The 9,398-nt window shown below is 27.9% G+C and overlaps 1 long non-coding RNA gene across 1 annotated transcript; it reads right to left on the bottom strand.

The window, feature by feature from the left end:
* Positions 1-5,193: 5,193 nt before the first annotated feature.
* Positions 5,194-9,016, bottom strand: LOC128039341 (uncharacterized). The gene is made up of 2 exons (XR_008193849.1): positions 7,461-9,016; positions 5,194-5,717 (listed from the first exon to the last, which is right to left on the bottom strand). It is a non-coding gene; the product is annotated as an uncharacterized LOC128039341 (long non-coding RNA).
* Positions 9,017-9,398: the final 382 nt, after the last annotated feature.

Genomic DNA, 9,398 nt, shown 5'->3' with positions numbered 1-9,398 from the left:
ATGATACTTGTGGGACTCTCTCCTTTTATTGATAAATAATTTTTTATTTTAAAAATTTTAACTTTCAGTTTTAAATACAATACAGTAGTTTGGAGCTTGAAATACAGTAGTATTGTATGATTAGATACTACAAAACCAAATTTCATTATCCAACGGTTGCAACTATTAGCATATACCAACGTGAAATATTCTAACTATTCTCATTATCTAATAGTTGGTATAATGTCATGTGATCATTTTTAATTTTAGAGGTTTAATTTCCATTATAAATTTCAATAATCTATTAGAACTTGTTTTGAAATTTTTACAAGTTTTATAATTACTAGTAATTTTACAACTTGTTATAATTACTAGTAATTTTTTTATAAGTTTTGTGATTTTTATAATTTTAATTAGTTTATAAAAGTTTTAAATATTTTTAAAATGTTTTTATTATTTGTATAATTATTTTATGGGTCAGGATTTAATATACTTGAAACTTTCATCCTCCAATTTTTATATGTATTTTGTCAACCTACCAAACAAAAGCTGAGTTTTCTACAATCCTTACCTTGTTATATGCATGTGATCCGTGGGTTTAGTCTTCTTCTTATTCGCTTTATATATAATTTTATACGTTAAAAACTTTAAGTATTAAATTCTTACCATTGAATTTTAGAAGGGCTGAATTTATATTAAAAATCATTTAGTAAATTAGTAAATATAATTATGTTATTTGATAAAATTAAATATTAATTTTAAAAATTATTTATTTTTAAAATTTTAATCTTACCAATATAATGTTTATATTATTTTAAATAGTTCGGATGAAAGATAAACATGTTAATTTAAATATCTCATTTTTAGCAAAATCATTATTTATTTTAATTTTTAATAAAATAAAATCAATTTAATATTTTTGCATTAAGTGTATTGTTGAAATTTTTATGTTAAAGTAAAAATTAAAATGATTATCAAACACAATTAAAATGTTAAATTAATATTAAAATTTTCATTTCATCGAAAATAAAAATTTTCAATAATTTATCAAAACACCCTTATTTATTGTTTTAATCATATTCAACATCACAAATTTTAATTTTTACGACAAATATATTTCAAATTTAAACATTGAAAATTAGGTCATGATGTACTTAAGTGGATCCTATAATAATATATGGATATGAAGTTTTAAATATAATAAAGATTCGTGTATTTTTTAAAACTCTTGATTTTGCAGCTAAAATTATTAACGTTGCTGTTAGAAAAAGAGAGAGTAAGATAACACTTTTACCCTTGCAATTTATTGTTAATTTAATCCTTACTTTTTAAATGTATAAAAATTATTGCAAAAATGTTTTAAAATTTAAAATATTTTCATAATTTTAATAATAATAAATGTTAAAATAAGTATTTTTAAAAGCATAAAGATTTCCAAAAATTCAAAAATCAATATATTTCCTACCTTCATCTAAACTTTGAGCCCATCATCGGTTCATATTAAATTAAATTCAACATTTCTTTTAAACCAAATTAAATATTTATCAAAAATCTTTTATGTAAATTTAATTAGAAATTATATAAAATATTAGTATAAAATAAATTTTAAATAGTGATAAAAACTTTAAATCAGTTCAAATTAATTTAATATATTTTTATTCAATGTAAAAATTCATAAACTTGTTCTGCATCGATTCAAATTAAATTCAAATAATAATATATAAACTATGAACCAATTCAAAATCTATATCACTATTTAAAAATTATTTTATACCAATATTTTATATATTTTATAATTAAATTTATTTAATCTTATATAAAATTTAAAATTTTCTCAAAATTGATTTAATATGGACCGAATAAATTGGTTAAGTTTAGATACACCTTGTTACCATTTAGAGAACACATACCACATCTTTTTATTTTTGAAATTTTTATTTTTATATATTTTAAAAATATTTAAAATGTTTTTTAAGTATTTTTATTTTTAAAATTAACAGATTTTTAAAATTTTCACATTTTGTATTTTTCATTAAAAATATGAAAAACTTTTAATTTTAAAACATTTTTTTACAATAGTTTATGTACTTTTAAAGAGTAAGGAGTAAATTGATAAAAATTATAAATGTTGAGAGTCAAAAGAGTTATTTTATTTTTAATAATTTTAATAACAAAATCAACGGAAGAACCAAAAGTTTTAAAAATAATAATAAGAACTCAATGTTTGAAAATCAAAATTTAGATTTAGATTTAAAAGAGTATAAGAAAGTTTGGCATATTTAAGTCAAATACCAACTACAATGTGAATTATATGATGAATAATAGTATTATTAAAATGAAATTACCTGATAAATCTACAAAACAGATCTCAGGGTTACTTTATAATATGTGTATATATATATACCTAAAGTAAATGCTTAAAGTACAACTTAAGAAAATGTAAAAAAATTAATTAAGCTTTCACACTCAATTAAACCTCCACATTTAATTAAATAATCAACGATTTTATCAATAACCACATTGATCGTTAAAATAAATTGGCAGGCCAATTTGATAATAACACGTATGCTTCGGTTTAATCTAATATTTTTCCATAAAAAGATTAAAAATCATAGAAATTATAAAACATCCGAAAAAATCATTTAAAAATATTAAATATTAAAATATATGAAAATTGATATAAACTTATAAAAATATAAATATTATAAAAAATATAAAAATAATAAATTATTAAGAATTACGAAACTAATAAAAATATTTAAAATGTTTAAAATTTTATAAAAACATATTAAAATTCTATAAAAATAATAAAAAGTATTAAAATTTATATAAACTTATAAAAATTATAAAAATAAAAATAAAAACTAGAACTAGTTACACAAAAATTAGCAAGGGTATCGATATGGAGAAAGTCATTAGACTGGCTGGCCTACGAATCGGCTGGTTGAACCATTTTTTTTATTTTTAATATTTTTGTAACCCCCAAAACTCGGCCTTGACGTTAAGACCAAATTCGAAAGATTACATTGGCCACTGGAATGACTTATTAAGATTATCGGAGTTATAAAATAGTCATTGTAAAACTTTTGTTTATTTTTTTTAAGGAAAACTTAGCGTGTTATCTTCTTTTTACTAAAAGTTGCAATTTTATTTCCAAAACGATTGATTTAAGGGTCTTTTTTTTAGCAAAAGTTGATTTCCAGTTTTATATACATTATTTTAAAAGAACTCTTCATAATGCACCAAAAAGTTGTAACCTCCCCAATTCAGCCTAGACGTTAAACCCGAATTTTAGAGATTACATCGGCCATTAGAACGGTCTGGCAGAATTATTGGAGTTTTAAAAATAGTTAATTTTAAACATTTGTTTATTTTAGAAGAAAATTTTGGTCTCTTTTCTGAAAAACTCGGGAGTTTTAAGAAAAACGATTAAGTTTTGCATCTTCAATTGAAAACTTAGTTGAAAATTTGAAATACTTTCTTAACAAAACACATTTACAATTTAACAGCGAAAAAGTGATATTAATGCAATTTTAATAAAAGTCATGTTTCATGCATAAGTAAATAAAATTCGTATTCTAATAGCCTAAATGATTTAAATGTCATGTTTGCCTAAGAAAACACCGTAAACTAAGTCCCATGCCACAATAATAATATAGGTTCAAATAACTAAAATCATAAAATAGTCAGTTTAAAATACTTTTATATAGAAATCAATATTCCGAACCGAACCCTCCAAATGTCGAGTCCGCATCCTAAATTTGTGGGTTATATGAAAAGAAGGAAAACAAAAGGGGTGAGCTATGAAAGCTTGGTGTGCGTCCCATCACAAGGAAGCCAAAACAAAATAGTAGACAAAGCACTTTAATAATTTCGAGAATAAACACAATCACAAACACTTCAGATTAACGGTTTTTCACATTAAACACTTCACTATAAATTTCTCAGAATTCAGAATAATCATAATCGAAAAATAATTCAGAATATCGTTTTTCTTTTCAAATTAACTCAACACAAGAATAATCGATGTAATGATTAATCATATAGAAACACTGTTTATTGACAATTCTCCATAGTAATTTCACACATATCAAGATTTCAAGTCACACAGCAATGTACACATGTATATATATATATGTATCATCTCAAAAGTCACAGTTTTGTATGCACATATTTTTATGAATGCCATACAGTTTTGGTTTGTCAGAAAAATCCTAACCCACCACTACACATTACATTGGGAGTTCCTCAGAACTCCATCCACCAACACACAGACTTTTTGGCTAAATCACTACTAGTTCGCAGATGACAACTGTCATAAGTTACGATCAACACAGCAGTATTGCGGATGAAAGTCATCACATGATTGTGGATATATAACGAAATCTTGCAAATGGAATCTACTTTTGGCCGTGGATACACAGCAAGTACTGTCGTAGATTGGATCTGCTATGGTTGTGGGTACGCAGCAATACCCCACAGATGGAATCCATCTTCGGCTGTGAATACACAACAATTTGCAAATAAAAAATGTTGTATGGCTAGTGACTTGCACAACCATTTTTATTTTGCAAATAAACTGCTAGGTACTTTTGATTGTCATTAAACTAACTATAAATACGACTAAGGTAAGCGCGCCTATCGAACAATAGTATAGTTACAGTGAGTAGGGAATATCGTAGCCACAAGGACTAAAAGTTCTAGTAATTACCATTTTTCTATTATTTAGCGAACAAATTAGAGTGATTTTTTTAATCTAAAATTACTAAACTAATTTAACTAAGAACGCAACAAGGAATAAAGTAGGAAAATAACCTAAGATACCAATGAGAGAGACGATACCCAGGAAAGAATCCACCTAGACTTCACTTATTATTATGAATCTGAATTAAATGATTTATTCACTTGTGCCTTGATCAGTAGAAATCCCTAAATTATGTTAATATCTCTTCGAGAGTAAGAACAACTGACTCTAGGTTGATTAATTGAAATCTCTTTCTAATTAAAACCCCTATTGTCACATTAACTCGGTCTATGGATTCCCCTATTAGATTTGACTCTAATCTGGTAGATTTATGTCGTCCTATTTTTAGGATTGCATGCAACTCCACTCAATTATGCTAGATCTACTCTTAAACAGGGACTTTTTCTCCACTGAAATAAACACATTAAACATGAATTAATATCCTTAGATTATTAAAACATGAAACATAATTGAGAACAAGAATCAAGTATTTATCATGTAAATCAGAAATCAAATAATACAATTCATCATACGTTTCATCTTCCCTAGGTATCTAGGGAATTTAGTTCATAATCCTAAACAGAAACATCTCAAAGTTAAGATAACAACAAAACATAAAGAAACCCAAATAAGCTTCTAAAAAATTAAATGGAAATCTTCAATCTTGAAGGAGATCCGCTTCCGAGATGATTCTGATGGCATTCTTCGAGTCTTTTCTTTAATCTTCTCTATCTGTCTCCTTAAGTCATCTTCTAATTGTTATTTATAGACTTTAGAATCCTTAGAAAACCTAAAAATTGGGTTTTTCCGCGCAGAAGGGAGGCAGGTTGCGTTATCGACACGGGCTGGTACATGGGTGTGTAGCTAGCTCGTACGGTTCACACAGGCGTGTGGCCAGCCCGTGTGGGAATTCCCAGTTCGTGTGGTTCCTAGAAACAACTCTATTTATTTGATTTTGGCTCGTTTTTCGCTCCTTTTATTTCCAAGTGCTCTCCTAAGTATAGAAACATGAATTTAAAGTATTAGGAGCATCAAATTCACTAATTTACATAATTAATCATCCAAAAATGCATTAAGAATGAGATTAAAATATGTTACTTTTATAGTTTATCAACTTTCTCCATTCATAACGTTTCACCCCATGCAATGCATTATGGCATATTCATAACAACTTCATATGGTAGCAATTAATATGCACATAACAGATCAATACAGTAGCATTTAATATGCCTTTAACGAAACAATACAGTGGTAAACAATATGCTCATATTAGTTTGATTTAGTAGCAATTAATATGCTTGTGAAAACTCAATCCTAGTAGTTGAAGTCATGTTTTCTTTTATTGATTTAATGATATAAGACACTCCATACGTTCAATTACAAATACTGATACAAAAGGCATAAGTATTGTTCATAAATCATGCAAATACATATAAATATCATCTGATTTCAGTCAATCTAATCATGAATTCTAGCATAATTCATACTATCACGGACTTATTTGCACAAATTAATGCACTAAAAATAGTTCGGGGACCATTCAAGGACTAATCTGCACAAAACATAAAATTATTGGCAAAACTATAAAATTTAATAAACAAGGGCATATGGCCGTGTAGGTGGCTCAAGCTGTGTGAAAAATACAAAAATTAAGCTACAGGGTAGACACAGTCGTGTGGCCAGGTCGTGTGAGAAGTGAAAATCATAGGGTTTTAGTGGCATATGGTCATGTAGTCCACACGGGCCACCCACATGCCTGTGTGGCAAGCCGTGTGGTCTAGGTTTGGTTTGATTTTGCCTGGATTTTATTATAAAAGAACACACACTTGACTTTCGGGGTCTTGAGCGACGGTCCTCACGTCTAAATCTGATCCGAAATACTTATAATGAGTCTTTCGATCAACAGAAACGCAAGAATTATTATCGATGTTCAAGATATATTGAGTTTATCAAGCTTTTGAGAAAGTTCATTAAAGATTCGAAATCGATTGAAAGATTGACAAGAACGTTATTTATTTTAGAATGCTAGGATTCTACGAAATTAAAAATAAGAATTCTAATCGATCTTGGCACGTTAGAAACGGATTTTGACTGTGTTACACTAAAACAATACGAAGAACGAATTGAACGGGGTGGAATTCGAGTTTGGGAATCAAATATAAAATTTCTATCAAAAAAAGATGAATATTTTTATAAAAAGGAAACGAGGAAATAAATGAAAAAGATGTATTTAAAGAAAAGATAAAGAAATTCTAATTAGGTTTGAAAAGATAACCAAAATCCTATTATGATTAGGAAAGGGACCAAATGGCAATATTAGGTAAATTTTAGAGGGCTATTTTGGCAAATAATCCTTATAGCCGAAACTAAGAAAAAAAATAAAAGGGAGAAATAAGGTTGGCGTGGATAGAACTTGGGATAAGAGAGAATTGTGTCAATGCATTACCACTAAACTAGTAGACTCATTCTTAGTCATTTGCTACCACATTTGTTTCTTATACTAGGTTCGTTTTAATCCTTAGTTGCTGAAAAAATAAAGGGGAAAAAATGAAAAGTGCGGGGCTTGAATCTTGGCTCTCTAGACAATCTACTAAGCTCTTAACCTCCTAAACTAAGGCTTATTTCTTGTTGATTTTATTAATTCTAACCTTATGATTTTTTGAGTGTTACAAAAGTGATATTGAACCTAGCTTTTAGTGAAAACCAAATTTCATGCAAATTTAAAGGAGTCGCTCACCTCCATAAACAATCTGAGGTGAAGGTGAGGATCTTCAGCAGGCATTCCACCACTGTCTGAAGCATTTGAAACATAACAAGCTTCAACTCAAATTATTGTGCCCTTATCTCGGGCTTACTAATTCTTATATTAAGCTCATGAAAAAGCTATACAACATACTATCTTAAGGCCCAATCCCTATCATTAGCAAAAAGGATAGGATTTTGAGCATAAATTTCTCAATTTCCTTGATTTTGGTTTTCAAGGTTCATCTCTCCGGCCCTTCTTTGAGTTGCTAGTCTTCACCTTTGTCTAAAAGTCCTATCAATTTTAGGATCTACAGGGAGTAAATCAATGGTTTGATCAATACTCATAAACACCTGAAACAATCACGGAAAATAATGGAATTAAAATTTAATAGATAAAGAAACCAAAATAAAAAATTAACAATTTCACAAATAATGCCTTTTGAAACAGTCCTTGGCAATGATGCCAAAAACTTGGAACGACAGAAATGTGCAAGTGTATACAATCGTAACAAGCAATCAAGTGACAAGTATGTCGAGTTATTGTATCCACAAGGACTATACAAGCAAGTATTTATGAAATGTAAATTTAAGCAATTTGGTAGAGGAAAAGATATTTTTGGAAAAGGTGAGATATAAATTAAATCTAAGTAAACAATTAAAATTAAACTATAATTCCAAGTACAATTTCTAGTACGTTTTAATCAATATGACATAAGTGTGTTAGATTAATCTCATTCATTTAACTTCAATTATTAAAACTATGTTCATGCTATTACGAATAATTTCATGGCAACTTGGTCTTTTGTTAACTAATGCACATACATACTCAATTAATCAATATTTCAAACATATTTCTATGTTAAACTAATTAATCAATTTCATAAGCATGTATAAGACAAAGTGAAGTAACAATACATTCTCGTATTAAAAAAATTAATCACAACAATCTTACAAGTTATGCAAGGTAAGAATATTGTTTAATACTATTGCTAATTTAACCCATTTTACACGTAAGAAGATTAAACATGTATCAATTAGATATTTTATCAATTAATTACAATTTCAATTTGATTAATAATTAATTCAATTGTTACCTTACAATTATAATGCAAGTATAACATAGGCATGATTTTATCTAATTGGACAAACTACCAAAGCCTATAATAACACAAATATAATTTTAACAATTTAAGTGGATAAAATACAATCAATCTAACACAAATATAATTTAAGTCATATTAATTAAATTAGAAGCATCAAAATAATAATCATTCATGTTTATGATCACGAAACAAACTAAAAGGTAGACGGGGAAACTAGAAGACAAATTTGATGTTTTTTCGAAGCCAGACTAGCGTTCGTCTCTTTCTCTCTACTTTGTTCTACCGGTCAAAGGCCTCCAAGATGCTCAATTGCTTCTACTCCAAGAGGCTTGCTAGCTGTTTATCAAGAGGGAAAATCGAAAAAGGAAAGAAAAGAAAATGGAAAGGTAAAAGGAGAGAGAAAAAATAGATGAGTGAATGAAAGAAGTGAGTGGTGAATGAGTGGATGAATGATTTAAGAGGAGGTGAGGGCTAGTATTTATACTTGAAGAGGGAAGCTTGCTTTGGCTAAAAATAGCAGTCAATCCCTCATTCCATGGTCCACCCTTGATAGTAGGGAGGGGTTGAGATGACTTTGCTAAATTTAGCTTAATGCCATAAGTGAGAATGTCTAAAAAGAGGAGGTGTTGGAACAAGTTTGGGAAAAAGTTAAAGACTGTTTAGAAAATATTATAATCAGATTTAGAAACTAATTTGGATGTGGACTGGACAGCTTTTAGGTTGCTCTTTAAGCTCATGTTTCATCCTCTTTCAATTAGACACTCTAGGTCTTTTCTTCAATATCAGTCAGGAAATTAATTCAACCTAATTTTTGTTTTATCAATTGA

Source organism: Gossypium raimondii, chromosome 1 (genome assembly GCF_025698545.1).
Source record: "Gossypium raimondii isolate GPD5lz chromosome 1, ASM2569854v1, whole genome shotgun sequence".
Classification (NCBI taxonomy): domain Eukaryota; kingdom Viridiplantae; phylum Streptophyta; class Magnoliopsida; order Malvales; family Malvaceae; genus Gossypium; species Gossypium raimondii.
This window is presented reverse-complemented; position numbering and strand designations above follow the sequence as displayed.